We start from the raw sequence: 22,685 nt of genomic DNA on the forward strand, positions 1-22,685 counted from the left end.
AAATCTTAAAAGAAGCCACTCACTTGAAAGTACACAGGAAAATTTTAAATATAGTCTGAAGCTCAGAATAGAAAATAAAACAAAATAAATGTTTCCAGCATAAGTGGTATACATTCTGACTGCACATTCTCCCTAGTGTAGGGGAAACTTGGGAGCTTAAATTTGGAGAAATAGTCCACACCTTAAAGACATTTCTGTAACTCCAAAGGAATGGAATTTTCATAAATGAGAAAACAACATTAAAAAAATTCTTACTAAAAAACAGCCAACAAACTGGGAAAAGATGTTTACCAATAATACATCAGACAAATGCTTAATATCCAGTATTTACAGGGAACTCAAGAAACTAATCCCCTCCAAACCCAACAAAGCAATCACTAAATGTGCAAGGGAGCTAGAGACTTATCAAAAGAGGATGTTAAAATGTCAGAAAAGCATATGAGAAAATGCTTATCATCCATGGTCATAAAGGAAATACAAAAAAATCAACCCTAAGATACAACCTTATCCCAACAAGAATGGCCAAGACTCTGAACTCAGACAATGACAGATGCTGGCTGGGTTGTGGAGAAAAAGGAACTCTACTGCACTGATGGTGGGATTGTAAGCTCGTTCAGCCACTCCGGAAAGCAGTGTGGAGGTTTCTTAAAGAACTGAAAATGGACCTTCCCTGCAATTCCACCATACACTCCTGGGCATCTATCCTGACCATCATAAACCAGGATATGATAAGGACACCTACTCAGCTATGTTCATCTCTGCACTATTCACAATAACCAAGTGATAGAAACAATTCAGATGCCCTACTACAGATAGAAACAATCCAGATGCCCTACTGCAGATGAATGGATACAAAAGATGTGATATATATATATATATATATATATATATATATATATATATATACCAAATGGAATTCTACATAGCCAACAGACAAGATAAAATAATGGCATTTGCTGGGAAGAGGATGAAGCTAGAGTGAATCATGTTGAATGAGACAAGTCAAGACCAAAGGAACAAAAGGTGCATGGTATCCTTAATATGTGGCCATTAGATCTAAACAGTACAAGAGCAATGACTCAATATTTGTTTACCCAATGCTATGGACATGGTATTGGAAATATAAGCACAACTACAGAGACATAAAAATTTATGACTCTATAGACATAATGATTTATCACATAGATTAATATGTATCTATGACATACAAACCCTCAGCCTAATTTTAATTATGTTCTAAAATCTAAGTGCCAGAGATTGTATATAGAGATTCCTTTCTTGAATACTTGTTTGTTAAACACGTCATTTGAAATATGATGTAAAAATCAATGTTAATAAATTCTTTAATTAAAATAAATAAATGCTTACTGAAGAGGAGCTAAAAGACAAAAAAAATCCCATCTATCTGAGATCATGATTCAGCACAGAAGAGTTAGAAAAGAAAACCATTTAAATTCCAAATGTCTAAGACTGTAAAAACCAAAGAATATAAAAATATATAAATGAAAGTAATATGAATCATCATATAAGAAGACCATGAATTGCTTTTGAAAACATGCTTTTTGGTGAAGAATTTTTTCCCTCAAGAATAAAAATACAAATCATTGAAACTAAGAAAAGTGAAGGAAAAGGAGTAATATAGTCTTCATTCACCTTAGACAAGAAATTGTCTTATGAAGGAAAGAAAGAGTTGAGACGTACAAAAGTATAAAGAGATTAAAAACAAGTATGAGACAAATTTAGAGATCAAAAGTAAAGACTAATAGCAGGAGAAATGATTAGCTTAAATATTTGTGTTTATAAGAATTTAGAAATTAATAGAAAGAATGAAGATATTCAAGCTACTAAAAATAAAACATTTTGTGGAATCAGTGAAAGATATGAATCTTTAGATTCAAGGAGGGCAAAAGTCCTACAGATTTCTAATTCTAATAATGATATAGCAGCCTGGCTTTTCCATTAAAAATTATATAAGTAGGCAACATGTATAGGTAAACTTCAATTTATCTCAAAAGTTTGGAAGGGCATTTACCAAGACAAGCTTAAAGAAAGTCTTTAAGCTTATTGTGGTAGAGCATGTTATAATCTCAGCTGGATGGGATATAGAATCTAGAAGAGCCAGAATTTGAGGCTCATTCATGATAAAAGGTAGCGAAAGAATCTATAGGACTAATGAAGAGCTTCTCCCAATCAGTGGGCTTTCTACGTATCTTGCTAGCTATGTCCTTTGCCATGCAGAAGCTCTTCAGTTTAATGCATTCCCATTTGTCCAACCTTTCTTCACTAGCCATACTACAGACAAGGGCCTGTAAAATATGCTTAAAACTCAAAACATTATATCCCCCCCAAAACAAACCCTCAAAGAAACAACCACTACATTAAAAAAAACTTCAAGAGAGAACTTATCTGAAGAGGAAATAAGAATGGCCAATACACATGTGAAGAAATGCTTGACATCTCTGATCATAAAAGAAATGAAAATCATAACAACTTTGAAATTCCATCTGACCCCAGTTAGAATGGCCATTGTCAAGAAATATAATAACAATAGATATTGGCAGGGATGTGGCCAGAAGGGAATGCTACTACACTGTTGGTGGGAGTGTAAACTTGTTCAACCACTATGGAAAGCAGTATGGGGTTTCCTCAAAAGTCTAAACATAGAGCTCCCCTATGACTCAGCAATCCCACTTCTGGGCGTTTACCAAAGGGTCTAGAAACAAGGACATATTAAACATACCAGCACAATTATGTTCACTTCGACATTATTTACCACAGCTAAGACATGGAACCAATCCAGATACTCTTCAGTAAAAGAATGGATCAACAAGATGTGGTACTTATACACAATGGAATTCTATGCTGCCATCAGAAGGAATGACATTGACCCATTAGTAAGGAAATGGAAAGACTTGGAAACAATCATATTAAGTGAAGTAAGCCAGACCCAAAGAAGCATAGACTCCATGGTTTCCCTCATTTGTAATAACTAGTGTAGGTTTAGGATTTTCCTAGCAGAGATTGTACATATGACCACATAGGGTGATGCTAAGTGAAATGAACGCCAAGATATGGAAACAGGAGTTTTTCTTTGTGGTTGTTGTTTTAATGTACTATGTGAAGTTTCTTCTTTTTTCTTTCATTTGTTTTCTCCCCCTATGTTTTAGCCCCTGTTGTCACTGTATCTGATGTGGTACCTGGTGTATTATATATACATCCTTTTTATTTGAATTAGGGAAGGGAAAGGGAACAAAAAACTGCTTAGACAAATGATAAAGGGTGAACCAATGTAACAGCAATACTCACAAGGCAATATGTTGGAAATTAACTTTACAACTTGGAGGTGTAATGAGGGCAGGAAAAGTGGGAGAAAATGTGGGAGAAGGTAATAATGTTTGACAAGAAATGTACTCACTTATGAATGTAACTGTAACCCTTCTAAACATCACCCTGAAAATAAAATAATTTTAAAAAATGGCTGGTTGAAGATATACAGCAGTAGACAAGTTGTTCATTACTGGAAGAAGAGTAGAGGTAGAAGGAGAGAGCCAGAGCTAGAGTAAAAGAGACTGAGAGACTATGTAGAAAGTAACAAAACCAGAATCTGAAGGCCAACAAAAATGGATCAGACCTTAATGGAAGGAAAAGTTTAAACTTTTATTTTCAAATTCAACTTCTCAGAGCCATCTGTATGCACATTTCAAGAACCTGAGGGAAGATCTTAAGGGAAGCTGAAAAGTTGAGCAAGAGTTCAACATATGCATGTGAAGGAGACTGTAGATAAAACTCAATTCCAAATGAGTGATGAAATAAAGAATAACAATAATGTGAAATAGTACAGAAGTACAGAGAGGAAAGAAACAACTAAGGACAGAATAGCATGTCAGGAAATATAAATGGAAATTAGCAATGGGCATATGATCATACAAAATGATACTTATTGAAATGAACTCTAAGAAGTGGAAACAAGATCTTTTTAATTTTACTTTTTGTGGTTCTGCCCATCACTACTGGATTTCACGGCAAAAGATACTATATAAACAAATTCAATAAATAAACACATGAAATAAATTTTATTATATAGACTTTTGTATTAAAATGAAATGATAGTTTAAAAATGCAATATTTTATTAATGTCTAAAGCACATACAACAAAAATGCATTGTAAGTTTCTAATAGAATGTTCTACAACTTTTGTCACCTACAATTTATGTGACTATCACAACCAAGGAGCCACTACCTCTCCATATTTCCAAATATAATTAGATGCTTTGAGACTATCAGTATTCTTCTATTCATTTGGTTGTGACTGATTTGTTTTATATTTATCTATGATTTATAGTTATTTAAATTTATTTATGGACATTCCACAATGATATATAGCATTTAAGATTTTCTGCATTAGCTCTTTCTTTCTGTTCTTGATTTATTGGATAAATATATCAGAATTTAGTTTAGGCACTTTGATTCTTGGCATTTTTGGAAATCCCAAAGAAAATGATCATTACAGATACTTATTTTTTTTCTTTTGAATGAATGTATATTAATTGTATAAAAATGGTTTTATTGTGAAATTTCCATAAAGCATATTTAAACGGATTTTACCTCTCCATTACTATTTTTTTACCTTCCTTTCTTTTTTTTTTTTGCTAGTCCTTGGGCTTAACCTCAGGGCCTGAACACTGTCCTTGGACACTTTTTGATCAAGTTAGCACGCTGCCACTTGGGCCACAGCACTACTTCTGGCTTTTTCTGTATAAAGTACTGAGGAATCAAACTCAATCTTCATGCATGCTAGGCAAGCACTCTACCACTAGGCAACACTTCCAGATCTACTGTTCCCTTTTAAAAACATTTATCGAACTTTGTTATTCTCTTTTCATACATTTCTATGAAGTCCTTTGTCCATTCTCTTACCTACAATCTATTTGTGGTTCCAATTCCCAACTAGTTATTGTCTTCTGCCCCCAATTTTACACTGGTGTCATTCTTTCTTTTAATTTAAAGTCTAGATTCTGTATATAAAAGAAAAAGCTCTTGTTAATTTCACTTAACATGATGATTTCCAGTCTCTCTTTTGTCTTTGTAAATGGCAGGACTTTGTTCTTTGTTGCCAGATAATATTCCTTGACTGAATAAATATCTGGAAGATAACTGCAAGTTTACATTTTACACTTGATGAGAAATGACTTAATTGTTTCTAGACCATAATGAAATCCTAACAGTTCTATGTGAATGCATCCTGGCCAGCAACTGAATGTAAAGTGTTTTTGAAGTAATGAGCAGTAGCTCTTTGTGGTTTACTTTGTGTTTTCCTATAATCTAGTTTTCCTAATTTTCCAGGTGTTTAATTGCTACCTTATTTTTTTCCATCAAATATTTGTAATTTTCTTTGTTATTGACATGAAGATTCCTTATATACTCTAAAAAAAGTCCCTTTTCAGATATGTGATCTACAGATATTTTTCCAACTGTGTCTTTGCATTCTTTCGCTAGTACTTTTCAAACAGAAATTCTTAATCACATTTTCTTCATTTTTGCTTTTATAGGTCATATTTTGTTGTCATGTCTGAGAAATTCTTGCCAAATCCAAATAGTACATATATTTTATAGTTTTTGGTTAGTGAAGAAAATGTAATCGGATAATAAGATCCAGAGGCTTAAAAAATACTGCTATTTGTTTTGTTTCTTTAACCTGGGTGGTATTTATATAGGTGCAGGCTTTATTATTATATTCTGAAAATTGTGTGTCTGTCCATCTGTAAGTATGTTTGTTTTAAATAAAAATATAAAGAAAACAAATACAGCTGAAATTTGACATCCATTTAAAATTTAACAAAACTCTGCAAATATAGTTAATGGTGGAAGACTTGAAGCACTGTCCTTTAAATAAACCAGACAAGTATACTTATTATTTAGTTATGTTCAGCATTTTAAAACAGATCCTGTGGAAATTAGTAAAGTAAAAACAAATCTTTCCAGTGATTTTTTTAAAGGTATGGTAAAAAAAGCAACAAGTTTTCATATATATTATACTGAAAAGTAAGTAGAACAAATTTTAAAATTCTGTATAGTTCCTAGATAAAGGATCAATATAACTGGGCACTGGTGGCTCACACCTGTGATTCTGCTGCTACTCGGTAGGCTGAGATATGTATGAGGATATCATTTCAAGGCCAGCTGAGGCAGAGGTTACAATTATAAAAACAGAAAAGTGGAAGTTGAGCTTAATGTAAAGGGACAAAGCAGTAGCATAAAAATCTCAGGGACAATGCCCAGGCCCTGAGTCCAAGGCTCTGGACCAATAAAAACAAACAAATAGATCAATATAAAATAATACAAATACATCACTAAGAATTTTAATTATTACTTTAAGCACAGTCAAAATATCCCCTTTAAAAATTCAATAAATATAAAACCTTGATGAGTCTTATATTGAAAAGTTTAAATTATGTGGAAGATCTTTTTTTCATATATTTTTATTGTAATTAATAGAAGGGTTACATTATATTCGCCAGATGGATGTGATACTCTTTCTCATGTCTTGGTCCCCATTTCCCTCCCCCCCAATCAACCCCTTATCTTGTGTTCCCCCCTTCCCTATCCAATTTCAAATAACCAAATACAAATATATCCAATATATCAGATAAGAAAGTGAGATACTGTAACAATGTGAGATAACCAAGGGACAGCAAAAGAGATGAGAGATAACATAGTACATTAAGGACAACAATCACTCATTATACGGCTTTTGTTTCTATATCCTAGAGGTCCTTTCATTTAGCGTCATACTGTATTATGTGGAAGTTCTTAAAGAACATTAACTATGTCTAAATATATTCTATTTCCACAAATAGGAAGTCATTCATGTTAAAATACCAAAGTCAATGTCATTATGATGAGAGTAGTTTCATGCAACACTGATGTTAATGTTAGCCAAAGAGGAAAAAAAATTCCAAGACAATGTCAAAAAAACAAGCCCTGTGTCAACTTCTTAAGTATGGCAGAGATTTATCTTCTATTCTTTTGACTATTCTCAGCTCAACAGTGGCTTCTCTCCAAGTTATCTCTTTGCATTCTGTCCTTACCATTTCCAGAAAGTTTAGCACAACTGCTCCTGGTTGTTTTTTCTAGTTAGCTCCTTCATTGTGCTAGAAGCTAACTTTGTAGCTCATCTTTATACACCCAGAGTACCACATGGTCCCTGGCTCATATTCAACAGTTAATAAATATCAGCTTTAGCTACTTGCTCAGTTGCATTGCCATTATTATCTTTTGTGAGATAAGCTTATTGTTCCCATTAAGTTTCTTCTCAGCACTCAGTACTTTCACTGAGTACATAGATTTAATTACTGGTCATACTCAACTATCCAGAGCTAATTTTCAAGGCATTTCTGGAAATATGTATTGGTTATTATACTTACTTTTCTTTTATATTCAATACAGTCATTATAGAATTTCTTACCTGAAAAGTACCTTCTCATAGATGGCAAACAGATTAAATGGAAGATAGTTCAATTGAAACAATGTATACCTGAATTTTATCTATTGCACAATTTATACTACCTGACATTTATAATATTGATCATTAAAATCTTCTCAAGGTAAGGGTATGTAATTTTGACAATGAAAAGATCCAGTAAATTGATAAGTGAAGAAAGAAGGTAGAAACTAAAGTGATGATCAAGTTCAATATATGATGCAATATATGTATATAAACATTTAACATTTTTTCATCAAATTCTCTTTATTCAACATTTAAAAAGCTCTTGCATCATTAACACTCATTGGGAAATGAAGGAACATATATAGGAGACTATTCTAGAGAGTTTCAGCTTATAGTCTTAAAACCTAAAAATAAAAACCAATAGCTACAACAACAACAAACAAAACAAAATCTATATTTGTCTGAGCTCCCCTAAGGCAGATGTTTATGTTTAGCAAAAGTTTTATTTCCTCTTGATTTGAGTTACTTCTTTCATTAAAGAAGGTTATGAATACCATTATTTATTTCCTTTTGAAATCTTACCAGATGAAAAATAATTCTAATTCTATGCATCTTGGTTAGCAGTTTTACATTTTCTTACATTGTGAACAACTTTTCTATTTGCTTTGAGTTATTGTGTATACTTTTTATTAAGGAATTTTTTAACATTGATTTTTATATCGTATTTCAACTGACATGTTTAACAAACAAGTATTCAAGAAGGAAATCTCTAGTTTTCTTTATACCTCCACCCCTTCTTTTTTTTATGGCATTTCTAACATCGTTACATCCTATTGAAATTTTAATTAATGCTCTAGCACTACCAATATTTTCATTTTTGAGAAAGGTTCCTTAGAGAAAGTTTTTGTATGAAAACAAATATAATCAGCTGGAAAGTAATAAATCTTTATTGTTTTGATTTTTTTCCAGGTCTGGTTAATAAATAAAAGCATTACAGCACAAGATGTTATTGGCATCTCCATATGTGATAAATCAACTTGAATCAAAAGAGAAGGTTTAAAAGTTTTAGCAAACACAGCCTTAATAAAATTAAAGGAACTTGCTATTAAAAATCACCTCATTAGTTTTCAAAATATATGGTCAAAAAAATTTTTCAGGAAAAAAATACAATACTGAATACCATCATAATTGATCAAACTGTCAATAGACTAATATGTTAATACGAAGAATAATTGCAATTTGGAGAAAATCTAAATGGTACAATGAGAAGCAATCTCTCAACCTGCAGAAGACAGGGGCCTTTCCCATCTCACCAGAGGCTAAGTTCAGGTCATCACTGGAGACATATTTTTTGTCTGTGGGAGGATTCATTCTTCTTAATGCTTTATGGAAGAATGTGAAGGTTTAGAGATTTTATTAGCTTTTAAGAAAGAATCTTTAGTAAACGGAAAAGATAATTTAATAAGATCTTATGCCATAAATTATAATTACGTGATAACTAAGTGAAATAAAAATATAAGAACTTCAAAACATAAACCATGAGTAGCATGATACCATTCTATTTATTCACTTTTTCTAAAATGTCTGTATAAATTACAATAAAAAATATATGGAAAAAAAGTCTGTATAAACTATATGCTACGTATAAATACATAAATACTTAATTTTAATCTATTTTCTTTGTGTCTCTTCACAGGAAAAAAGGATTGCTTCTATAACTTATTAACATAACATTGAACCAAAAAAATCTTCCTAAAAAGTCAAATATTTTAAAAAGTGAGTATATGATAAAATTATTTCAGTTCACCTTTATTTTGTTATTGTTTGCATAAAGTGGAGCAGTCAAGAGGAACAAAACAACCATATAGGCACACAAACTTCTGCAAACGAACTGAAAAAAAAAAATAGAAAGTGCAGTGTGGAATGCAGTTTAGTAATGATATATCTAAAGGTGGAAGAAATGAGTTAGACTGACAGGACACATTGAGTAGAATGATCTTTCCTCTACCATAAATAGAATTTCAACAATGAATGATATTTTTAGATGACATATAAAACTGAAAAAAAAACAAATTAAAAATAAAAATTAATTTTTAAAACTAGAAGATAGTGTAAGTTCTATCATTCATTTTAACTTAATATTTGCCAAAATTAGTGACATTAAAATTATATTTTTGATAACCTATGATGTTTATTCTTAACAGTTAATGTGAGACAAATGAATGGTGTTGTCTAATTATTAATAGTAAATTATGCATTTATTTTTAAAGGTATTTGTGCCAATACTGCAACTTAAACTCAGAATCTGGATGCTGTCCTTAGCATTTTCACTCAAGGATGGTGCAATATTCCTTGAGCTGAAGTTTCACTTCTGATCCTTTTTGATGGTTAATTGGAGATAAAAGTTTCATGAATAAGCTTCCCAGCACAAGCATGTTCATGAAAGCATTGTTTATCATAGCCAAAACATGAAATCAACCCAACTGCTCCTCAGTGGATGAATGGATCGTGAAAATTATACACACACACAATGGAACTTTACTCAATCATCAGAAAGAATGATATTGAACCATTAGTAAGGAAAATTAGTAAGGAAAGACTGGGAGAAAAATGATATTAAGGGAAGTAAGCCAAGCTGGAAGTAGTGGCTCACACCTGTGATCCTAGCTACTCAGGAGGCTGAGATCTGAGGAACAAGGTTCCAAGCCAGTCCTGGCACAAAAGGACCTGAGGATCTTATCTACAATTAACATCTAGAAAACTGGGAACTGGGGCTTGGCTCAACAGGTAGGGTGGTACCCTTGAGCTGAAGAGCTCTGAGACATTGCCCAGGCCCAGAGGTAGGGTGGTAGTCTTGAGCTGAAGAGCTCAGGGGCTCTGTCCAGGCAGATTTCAAGCCCCATGACATACAAAAAAAGAAAGAGGGAGGGAGAGAGAGAGAGAGAGAGAGAGAGAGAGAGAGAGAGAGAGAGAGGGAGAGGGAGAGGGAGAGGGAGAGGGAGAGGGAGAGGGAGAGGGAGAGGGAGAGGGAGAGGGAGAGGGAGAGGGAGAGGGAGAGGGAGAGGGAGAGGGAGAGGGAGAGGGAGAGGGAGAGGGAGAGGGAGAGGGAGAGGGAGAGGGAGAGGGAGAGGGAGAGGGAGAGGGAGAGGGAGAGGGAGAGGGAGGAGAGAGAGAGAGAGAGAGAGAGAGAGAGAGAGAGAGAGAGAGAGAGAGAGAGAGAGAGAGAGAGAGAGAGAGAGAGAGAGAGAGAGAGAGAAGCCAGATCCAAAGAAACATAAGTTGTATGGTCTCCCTCATTTGTGGTAACTAGAACGTGCCTATAAATCTTTAAAGAAACACACTGAAGCATGGTAACACATATAGGCCTTTCCGATTCACACGGAACGATACCAAAGAAAGATATTCTTAGCAGAGGATCACAGAGGCGTAATAGTTATGCTTATCTGATCATATAAAACAACATTTATCACAATGAACTCCAAGAAATGGAAACAAGAGGGTTTATTTTCTTCATTGCTGTTTTTGATTTCTTTTCCTTTTGCCTTGTTTGTCTGTCTTTTACGAGTAAGGAGGGGCACAGAAATGTAGGGACAAAGGATCAACCAGTGCCACAGTGACACTCACTAGACACTGTTGAAATGTGCTATAGAACTTGTGAATGGGAATGGCAGAGGAAAACAGGCGGAGGGTGGGAAGGAAGGACACTGTTCAAAACAACTATCAGACTTATGCCACTGTAGCTCTTCTGTATATCATCTTTACAATAAAAAAATACATTTAAAAGAGACGGGAAGGGAAAGAGAGGGGGGAAAAAGAGAGGAGGGAAGAGAGATAGAGTGGGGTAGAGAGAGAGGGAAGGAGGGAATGAGAGAGAGGGAAGAAAGGAGAGAGGGAGGGAAGGAGTGAAGGAAGGAAGGAGAGAGGGAGGGAGAGAAGGAGAGACAGAGACTCACCAATATCTATCTGAAATGGCTTTGAAACATGATCCTCAGATCTCAGCCCTCTGGATAGCTAGGCATGAACCACAGGCCTGGCTGTTATGTTTCCTTTTAAGAGTTAATCTGGAGCTGGAGTGTGGCCTAGTAGTAGAGTGCTTGCCTAGCATGCAGAAAGCCTTGGTTCAATTCCTTGGTAATCATATACACAGAAAAACCCAGAAGTTGTGCTGTGGCTCAAGGACAGAGTGCGACCTTTGAGAAAGCTCAAGGACTTTGTCCAGGCCCTGAGTTCAGTCCCCAGAACTGGCAAAAATAAAAATAAAAAAAGAAAAGAGTTAATAGGATCATGTCATAGATTTCCTGAGACTTAAAGGTTTTAAGTCAAATCTCACATAATGCACATCCTTATAGGCTTTTTAAATGTTCTGAAAGAGGGTGAAGATATTGAAGGGGGCAGCATTGAGCAAGATGTATTCATAAGCCATTTTGTTAAGTGGTACCTCCTTTGTACAACTACTTAAAGATAATAAAAGGAATTTCAAAAAGAATAAACCAGCCTAATCTTCTGGAGGAAAAAACATCAGAAACCCCTTGGCACATTTACTTAAAGGTGAGATAAATATCAATTAAAAGTATTCTAAATCAAGGGATCTATCCTTTCCTACGAGCATGTCCCCAACATGTGACAACCCTCTCCTTTACTTGGCATGCTGACCACCTACCAGCAGGACTAGAACATAGCTGTGTGCCAAGCAGCTGTCAGCTCTTGTTTATTGTTTCTTTTTTCTTCCTACTCTTCCCACTTTTCTTAAATGTCTTCTAATTTTCTCACATATTCTGCAACAGACATCAGCCTTAAGAAGCTACTGTGCAATTGTTCTGAAAAACATGAATCTGCCCTGTTTGAATTAGCTTTTAAAAGTGTTTCTTTAAAAAAAAAAAGGAAGAAAGTTGACCTAATTGAAGTTGCAAAATGCAGAATCTGGTTTAAATTGTTGGATAAATCATTTCAGTATAAATGGGGCACTGATGATGGGGTTATGCCTAAGCCAGACTTGTGGCTTCTTGAATTTTTCTTTAGTTTTCTGTTCTAGCCACAGAAATAATACACAAGCTTAAAGAGGTCTCTCAAAGGGTGTGGTGCAAAGACTTTGAGACCTTTTATTCTAGATGGACACACAAACAGATAAGCTTCTATTTAGAGTCATTAGAATAAGTAGCTAATTAAAGGCTTCTTGGCACCTAAGTGCTGGGAATGGCCTGAAAAGCCTCCGCTGTCCACAAGCCTGAAGTCCTGCCAACATGAACAGTCTACACAATATTTGATGTGAGGAAAGCAGTCACACCGAATTTTAGTTTTTAGATCTGAGAAATATAACTAGATGTTAAACAAGAATGAATATCCATACTTCATCTACCCTGTGTAGATGAAGTGTATATCTTAGCTTTAAAATTTTCATCCAGTCTTGCTGTAACTTGTATTTTTAATTCAGTAATAGTTTGAGTTTGGAATTTGATAGCAATTTTAATTCATACATGATATAGGCATTTATAATTTAGGAGAAAAATGGCAATATCTAGCTTTAAATTCAAGACTCCTTACATGATTTCCTTTTAAGTGACATCAGATAGACTTGGCCAGAAACTAGGCAATGGTCTTCTTAGAGTTGCTGATTACCTGTCCCATGTACTGCGATTCAAGAAGAGCCATAAAACTTGAAGTTTTACTGATTCGACTCTGATTCCAAATGCAAATTTTATGGTCAAAGGTAAAGAGCTAAATCACAAATGTTGGATATCCCATTGTGATGATGACTTAATGGTTCGCTGAGTTTACTTTTGCAGGCCCTATATCTGCCTGGTATTCCCAGTGGCTTAACTTCTGCTCCAGGGCTAGGCCAAATCTTTCCTATACCTAATGACACCGAGTGGGCCTGACCATGAGAGAGAAGAAAAGCAATAGGAAAGAAATCCTTTCCCTTCTTTGTCTGAATTAACTTTAATATTTTCAGTTAGCAGGAAATATTTTCCCACAAAGGATTGAACATTTCCTAACTGCAAATGATCTTTCTCGTGAAACCTAGATCTGGATGAAAAGTTTCCATAAGAAATGAAACATGCGAGGAAATAGAATTTCTGCCTGGGGTCGGGTGTGGGAGGGAGATGTCTGTTACTCCTGAACACCCTTTCCCCCACAAAAAGGGTGAGCCATCCCAAGTACAGACTGGTGCACAGTAGTTATTCTCCCAAAATTCATTTGGAAGCCTTAACTTTCAAGTTGATAGTATTAAAAGGCAGGGCCTTTAAATGGTGCTTAGAGCAGGTTTAGAGCTCTCAGAAAAGAAAGCCCAGAGTTTGTTCATTTGCTTCCTCGTGTGAAGACACAGTATGAATATATTGCCCACAATCAAGAAAGCCAGCTTCTACCAGATGTGGAATCCATCAGCAAGAGGACTAGGTATTACCCCTTCTCACTGCCACACTATGCAAAATAAATTTCTGCTGGACATATGCCACTCTGATGATGGCATTTTGGTTATAGCACCTTAAAAATAATGAAACAGTACTTGAAAAGAAAACATCAGTCTCTAGAGAAGTCAACCAGAGCTTTGGTATGGAGCTATTCTTTGCCACTGAGTGATAGTGGAAAATGTCTATCAGAGACAAGCACTCTTGTCTTTCTTGAAAGAGCATCAAGTTGCTGATGACAAAGTGTACAAAAAGGGCAGGCAAAAAAAATAGATTCATAGAAACCAGGTGGCAGGAGGCAATATTGCTGCATGGGACCAATAATATCTTGTGAAGCCCGATACTACTTACATGCAGAGATACTGATCACTGACAAGGTAAATGGATGCAGCAATGAGAACTGGATAGTACCCCAATCCATCCCAGCCTGATATACTCCCCTTCTCACCATCCTACAATTGGTGTGCCAGCAAATAGAAGACACTAAGTACTAGATCACTAGAATTTATTTTAATAGTAATTAGTTGCAAAAACTTGTTGTCTTACATATGCTTTCTTCCCATAGACATTTAATGTCTTTGCTCACCATTGGTGGTTTCTGCAACATATGAGTTATTTAATTTTTTAAATAAAGAGATAGCCCATGGTTGTGGTTAAGTTCATGGACTCTTGAATCTGATACCTATGAATTCAGATAAACAGTTATTAACATGATGGGTAAAACTCAGTGGTAGAGTTATATATTATTGTTTAACATCTTGTCTATTTGTGAATAATTGCCAAAAATAAGTGGTCATAATAACAATATCAACATCATATAACACATTGTCATAATTAAATGTTCTAATATGCACAAGAGGCTTAATATAGCAAATGTAAGCTCATATGTCAACAATATATGACTCTCTTTCTCTCCACATCCTTACCAGCATTTGATGTTTGTATTCTTGACAATGGATAATTTTACTAAAGTGATGTGGAAATCTCAATATTGTTTTGATTTGTGTTTCTTTAATGGCCAGTGATAGTAAGTATTCACTATGTGTGGCCACTTTTACTTCTGAGAAATCTCTATTTAACTCCTTTGCCCAGTTATTAATTGGGTTTAATTCTTTGGGGGCTTAGTTTCTTCAGCTCCTTGTTTACTCTGGGCATTAGTCCCTTGTCAGATGGCAAAGATTTCTCTTTTTGTAGGCTCTCTTTGGTTTAACAACGGTGTCTTTCTCTGTGCAGAAATTTTAGCAAAGTAAGTCAGGCTCAGAGGGACAATGCCCCATTATTTGTAGAAGTTCAGTCTGAATTATAAACATATATGAAAACATATACAGGCTCATATGCATATATACATAAACACAGTGTCTAAAGTATGGCATATGCAGGGGAGATTTACAATGGCTTAACTTCCTTGAACAACAAAAATGATGGTTTAACAAAATAAATACTAGGAAGCTGAAATATATGTTATCGGGAGAGGGGAAAAATAAAAGAGGAGTCACAGATGAATGGAGAGAAAAAGCATGAGCAAATAGAGTGATAATATTCAGTGCACACCTGTGAAGATGGTAGTGTAGAGCTTAAGGAGATGGATGGGGTTAGGAACAGTGTGGGAGAATGATGGAAAGGATAACACTGATCCAGACATATTATACTCCTTAATTGATATGTTTGATTGAAATCCCTTTGTACAGCTCTTCCAGGATATACTTTTTAGAAATTTAAAGAATAAAATGGGCTAGCTCTTTATGTTGTATCAAATTCATCTTATTTCATGTGTATCTTTTTGCTTTACTTACCAGCAACAAGTAAACAAGTGTAGAACTATGTTGAGCAATAGCCGAAGTGACCATTAATTGGTAGCAAGTGCAAAGCTATAGTGGGAAGTTAGATCTAGTCCCTAGTAGAACTTCAAGAAAGTTATCATTAAGAACATAATTTACCATATAATCTTTAGAAGCCCATAATCAGCAAAAAGTGTAGCAGAATGGAATTATATTTGGTACAAACAGAAAATGACTTACGTAACTCAAATTAGACTCATATTTATCAATAAAATAAATCTGCATTTTGAAAATGTACAGTGTAACAATTCCAAGTACTATATTAAGTATTTAAAAAGAAAGCATACAAGGATGCATAGTACAATTGTGACCATAAGTAAATTTTTTTCTCCGTGAGGAATGAAGCAAGGATTAAAACTCTGATAACTAGAGCCAGGAGTGTGGCCTAGTAGTACAGAGCTTGCCTATCATGAACAAAGCCCTGGGTTCAATTCTTCGATACCACCTACATAGAAAAAGCTGTAAGTGGTAGCTCAACTGGCAGAGTGCTAGTCTTGAACAAAAGAAGCTCAAGGAGAGTGCACAGATCCTGAATTCAAGCCCAGATCTGGCAAAACAACAACAACAAAAAAAAACCCTGACAACTAAACACTACTTTCAATGTGATTGATGACACAAATTATAACACTATGATATTCTTTGTTTATACATAATGGGATAAGTGGTAACAGATTTGGGGAAAACACCTAAATTAGTGTGACTTTGGTGTAAATTTAATTCAATGTCTCTGAAGCTGTTATGTAGTAAAAAATAGGTAATAAGCAAAATGAACTTCAAGATAGGAAAACACAAGATTTATACTTGTCAGCGTTGTTTTCAATGTATTATATGAAGGCATATCCCCTGTTATTGTTGTCTCTAACTCTGGTACCTGGTGCATTGTATATATATATTTCCTTATATGAATCAGGGAAGGGAAAGGAAAAAACAAGATGACGTGACAAAGGACAAAGGGTGTACCGATGTAACAGAACAATATGTTGGAAATGAACTTTACAACCAGGAAGGGGATTAAAGGAGGGAAAGTGGGAGAAAATCATGGGAAGGGTTTAAGTAATGTATTCACTACCTCATGAATGTAACTATCACCCCATTAAAAATAATAATAAAAGAATATAATTTTCAAAAATAAGCCAGAAAAATTACAAAGAGGGATATTTGTCTGCCTGTCTCTCTGTCTATCCTGTTAGATTGCAAAGTGGTAGGCTCAATAAACATTAGCTCTCTTCTCTCCACTTTTCTTCTTTATATGCTCCTGTTTCAATGCTCACATATCTGCAATTCTTCTGAAAATACTTGTTCTGGTGTTCAATATATTTCTCTCAATTGACAGTTGTAGAGGCTACAATATGGAGTATCTGCTATTATAAAGTAATTTCTTAAAATTTTCACATGAAATCATAAGGGGAATTAATGTGTGTGAATGGACATATATGGGTATATGTGTATGTTAATTGTTCAGAGTTCAATGGATGTATAAGTAAGCATGCCCAAATGGAGACTAAATGTAGTTAATCCTTATCTCGGAAGAGCAAATGGGAAAGGGAATTACTTATATTTAATTTTTATTTATTTGCTTATTTTTTGTGGGTCATGGGGCTTGAATTCTGGGCCTGGGTGCTGTCCCTGAGGTCTTCAGCACTATGATACTGCCTTATCCTCTGAACCTAGGCGTTGTCTTGGAGCTCTTCAATTCAAGGCTGCTGCCCTACCCCTGAACCACAGCCCCATTCCCATTTTCTAGTGATTAATTGGAGGTAAAAGTCTCACTGTCTTTAATGCCCAGGTGGTTTTGAACTGTGATCCTCAGAGTTCAGCCTCCTGAGTAGCTAGGATTACAGGACTGAGCCACCACTCCTCGTGGGAATTACTTACATTTATTTGAGGGATAAAATAAAGAGGCCGGGAGTTTGGCCTAGTGGTAGAGTGCTTGCCTAGCACGCACCAAGACCCGGTTCTATCCTCGGTACCATATTACATAGAAAAAAGCCTCAAGTGGTGCTGAGGCTCAAGTGGTAGAGCTGTAGCCTTGAGAAAGTCCAAGGACAGTGCTTAGGCCCTGAGCGCAAGCCCAGGACTGGTTAAAAAATAAATAAATATATATATATATATATATATATATATATATATATATATAGTTAGAGATGTGTGAGCCCATACATGTGTGTGCAGGTGTGTTTGTGGTAGAGGGATAAATAGTAACAGACAAAAGTCTCCTTTCACTCTTCGCACCAGATGTAAACATTTAGTTTTCTCTTTCCCTCGTATTTTTGTATAATCAATTCCAATCCTATATTTAGACTATTATGCTAATACATTCATAGCTGTGACACAAACTGAATTCCATCATCTTTGCTTGCTGGCCAAATGTTGACTTCCAAACTCAGGATGCCTAGAGTAGAACCCTTTGTGTTCCTCAGTAAACAAATTGCCCTGACGTTGAAAATTTAGAGGCTTCAGTCAGAAGTTAATTTCAGTTTGTGCAGCCCAACACCCTGTAAACTGAAATATAATGTGGCCCATAATAATATGAGAATAGATCATCTAACATTTCAAATTGAAGAGCTCATAACTGTACCATTTTGCATAAAAAAGGGTGTTTTCTCACAAGAAAACCCTGTCTTCCACATTCAGTTTCGAATTTACCTTAGTTTGACTTAGGACTTTTCAACTTAACATAGTTTGTGAACAGCATATATTAAGAAAAATGCTTTTGAATGTTGTGTGTTACCATGTTTGCATTGATAGGGCTGTGCAATGAACTATGGTTCCCAGTTTATCACACCACCATAAGAATGACTAACCAACGCTGAAATGTACTGTGTGGCTAAACTAGGATGCTTGATAAGTTAGGTATCTTCAATTAATTCTTTATTTACCATGTTTTCAATTTATCATGAATCATCATACCAGATCTAAGTATAAGACAACATGGTTATGAAATGGGCTTGGAGTCCAAAAGAAAGTCCTAACGTAACAAATTGCTTGGTATAAGCAGCTTAAGTTCCTCATAGTTCTTTGCTTAACCAATGTATTTCTAGTGCTGAATGAAGGACGTTATACACAAAATATTATATACTGAATGATTCCTTTCTTTAAAGTTGACAAAAGACCAATCAACCCATTGAACTACAAGCTGAGATAGAGTGTACCTTCATGGGAGACATAAGAGACAGGAAATAGAAGAAATGAAGTCTTGCATGGTGATGCTTCATTTATTGATACAGAAACTTGGTGCATGGATGACTTAGCTGTCCTAAAATTTGTTGAGCTGCATTATCTTGTGCAGTTTTCTATACAAAGAGTACTCTTAATATGCATGGATTTTCATTAGGAAAATTTTGAAAATGTAATGGTTAAATGGAAAAAAATTAGGAAAAAAAATTACTCACAATTCGGAAACTTGGGAAAATAGCTGCAAGCACTTTAGGGTAGAGGCTTCCCACATCATCATCCATATCTAAAATTTTATAACTTATTTAACTAACAAAAAGGTTATAAACAATTTATATGAGAATATATTTTTAACATGAGACATGAATATGCCACAGTTTTCTTAATCCGGTATTTTAACTATTAATTTTTAATAGCCATTAAATATTATGACCATAAACTTCCCGTATATCATAGAATTTGACCAAGATAAATTCCTTTAAGTAAGAATATTTTTGGTTTTAATATTTTTTTCCACTTTCAAGATCTGTATTTATTTCTCTTTGATTCTCACATATGGATGTGCATGTTTTGTAAGTGAAAGTCATTTCTTTATTAATTGAATTTTATTGTCAAGGTGATGTACAGTGGGGTTACAGTTACATAAGTAAGGTAATTAGTACATTTCTTGTTGAACATTGTTGTCCTCCTACCTCTTTTTTCTCCCACTTTCCATCCTCCCTACTCCCCTCACACCCCGCTCAGTTGTAAAGATCATTTTTACCATATTGTCTTCTGAGTATCGCTAATGCTTTGGTTCCCTTTGCCCATGGTCTCATCACTTTGTTATGTCCTTTCCCTTCCCCAGTTCAGATAAATGTATATGTGAGACACAGGGTACCAAAATCAAATATGGAGACAACAGGGGATAAACCAAAGGAGAAAAAAAATGAAAACAAAAAGAAATAACTTCACACAGTATATTAAAAATAACAACAAAAGGGGCTGGGAGTTTGGTCTAGTGGTACAGTGCTTGCCTACCATGCATGAAGACCCAGGTTCAATTCCTTGGTACCACATACATAGTAAAAAGCCAGAAGTGGTGCTGAGGCTCACCCCCTGGTAGAGCTCTAGCCTTGAGAAAGTCCAAGGAAAGTGCTCAGGCCCTGAGCTCAAGCCCAGGACTGGCAAATAAATAAATAAATAAATAAATAAATAACAGTATATCTTGGTTTCCATATCTTGGTGATCATTTTGCTTAGCAGCAATTTATCTGGTCATATGTACATAGAGAGCTCTTGAACCACTGTGATCCTCTTCTAAGTCTATCCTAGACATACTCTAATTATTATAAATTAGGGAAACCATGGAGCCTATGTTTCTTTGTGTATGGATAATTTCACCTGATATGATTTTTTAAGTCTTTCCATTTCCTTATGAATGGGCAATGTCCTACTTTTTGATGGAAGCATAAAATTCAGTTATGTATATCTACCACATTTTCTTGACTGGAAAGCCTTTTTACATGTTTTCCTTTCTTGAGATTAAGCCTTGCCTCATGTTGTTAGCTATCTTTGCTTTTCAAAATGCCTCTTCGTGACCCCGCTCCACTCCATCTCCCATTAGAGCATTCCATTTCACTCAGACACCTCAGCTTTGGACAATCTGAATTCAGTATTTCATTGGAACTGAAACTTCAACGCTAATGGCTTTAAGAACTTAATTCCTTTTCCTCCATTTACTCTTGGCATTTGGTCTGTTTGTGTTTCTGTTTTGAGTCTTCCAGCCTTGTTTTGGAGTTGAAAATCTTCTCACAATCAAATGTACACAGAATAAAACAGCAGCCCTCTATGGTGAGGGAGGGGGAGACGATCATTCAAGTCCATTTGAAATCCCACCACCAAGCCCCCACAATCACTACACATATCCACAATAAATAAGAATAAAAATAGTTGACTCGAATGTTGTAGCACCGTATAATTTTAGCACCCAAAGCTCTTTCTAGTGTATACATCTGGATAATGGGTGATCTTTGTCATTTCTAAATCTATAAAAGCCTGTGAAAGATAAACAATTATACTTTTGATTTCTTCCTCTACCATTGTATCCAGAGGGATGAAACACAACAAAACTATATTTTCAACCAAACACAGATTGGTTGCTATTTCCTCCTGGCAGGCACTGCTCTTCCTGCACGGCAGTTGTGAGATGCGTGTTGTGTGGTGGGTGTTTCTGTCCTATCTGCCTGTCTCTGTGAGACAGGGCGTTCAGGTTTTGCAGTGCGGAGTGTGGTCACTGACCAAGGCCATACAGGGACAGGCTCAGCCCCAGGGAACATCGCAAGAGGCAGATGTCTTTGAGTTTCATGCTTTCTTTTAGTGCGCCTGGCGGCAAGTTTCTTCTTCCTGTTGATTCTGAATCTGTGCCTTTATTCCCCTTTTCTTTTGCTTACCACACTGGTTTTCTCCCTGATGTCATTGGAGGTGTGCTTGGAGAACAATGTGCCAGGCTTGTAGGGCTTCCGAGGGCAATGGAAATGGCAAGCCTATGGCAGGCATCCCGTCTGTTTTCTCATCGGAAAGCAGCCTATCGAGAAAGCTGAACTGGCCATAGTGCCGGGCGAAGACAGGCAGGGTTCAGGCATAGTCCCTGTTTCCCAGGCCCTGGTTGTGCAGAAGTGGGACTTTGTGAAGAGGGGGCACACTGAGAGGGAGGGAAACAGAGAGGGAGGGAGGAATGAAGCAGATGCTCCTGGCTTTAGAAGGAAAGCGGCTCTCATCAGAGTTCAGCAGGCTCGCAGACAATCCACAGCTTTGGAGAGACAAACAAAAAAACCAGTCTCTTAGTCTGGTGCATAAATGTAAGAGGCTTGTCTTAAGTGTTGTGTGCAGGACTTTAGCGGACCAAAAATGGTATGCAGAGTTAAAGTGAGGCATTGTTTAGGTTTTAATGAAGGCAAGCAATTTTTAACAACAGAAGTTCTGTTGCTGAACCCTCCTCCTCCCTCCCCATCCCACCCCCGCCCCCCGGTCTCCCCCACATTCAGTTCCTCTGCCCCTGCACCTGCTTCCATTTTTTGGCTTCTTGGCACTGATGTTCCCAGAGACATCAGCTGGCAGTGGCAAACTGCTAAAAGCTCCCCTGCAACGCAGCTCGGCAAATGCCAGGCATTTATCCACTGGTGCATGCCAGCTTAACGTAAGGTCTCCTTTCTCCCTCCAGCCTCAATCCCCTCAGCCACCCAGTTTTAAGAACAAATGACAGTAAACCATCCAGACCAAGCACTGGTCTGGCCCTTGAGTATCCATTAAGTGTGCCTGCATCTATTTTGTCTCATCTTTTGGCTGTGATTATAATATTTTGATCCAAAGGGTGGCTGTAGAAAAATTCGATGACAATACTATTTATTCCATTCTAAAAAAAAAAAAAAAAGCGGTGGATGGGAAGCTATTGGCCACAGGCTCATTTCTCTCTTCTCAGCAGATGGTGGGAGAGTTTCTTGAGTTTCTCTTTGACTTGAAAACAGCCTTTTTGTTTTGGTTGCTTATTGAGAACAAGCTTACCCCAAATTCATTGAATAAAGACATCCACTTTTCAGTTTAAACTAAGCCCCAAGAGATAAATACTGACTTAGAATTTGGGGGCCTGATGGGCAGTCTGGAAAGGCAAAAGGGCCATTGGAAGTTAAGGATTCAGCACAAGACTTTGCAGTTTCAAAAGCAGTGGCTTTAAGTTCCCATTCACCACAGCAATTTAGGCTGTATACTGAGAAAGTGTGAGAAATCTGTGAGAAATTCGACATATATTTATTTTTCTTGGAAATTAGAGAATATCTTCACA

The sequence above is a fragment of the Megascapheus bottae genome, chromosome 3 (genome assembly GCF_031878675.1).
Source record: "Megascapheus bottae isolate mThoBot1 chromosome 3, mThoBot2.hap1, whole genome shotgun sequence".
In the NCBI taxonomy this organism is placed as follows: Eukaryota; Metazoa; Chordata; class Mammalia; order Rodentia; family Geomyidae; genus Megascapheus; species Megascapheus bottae.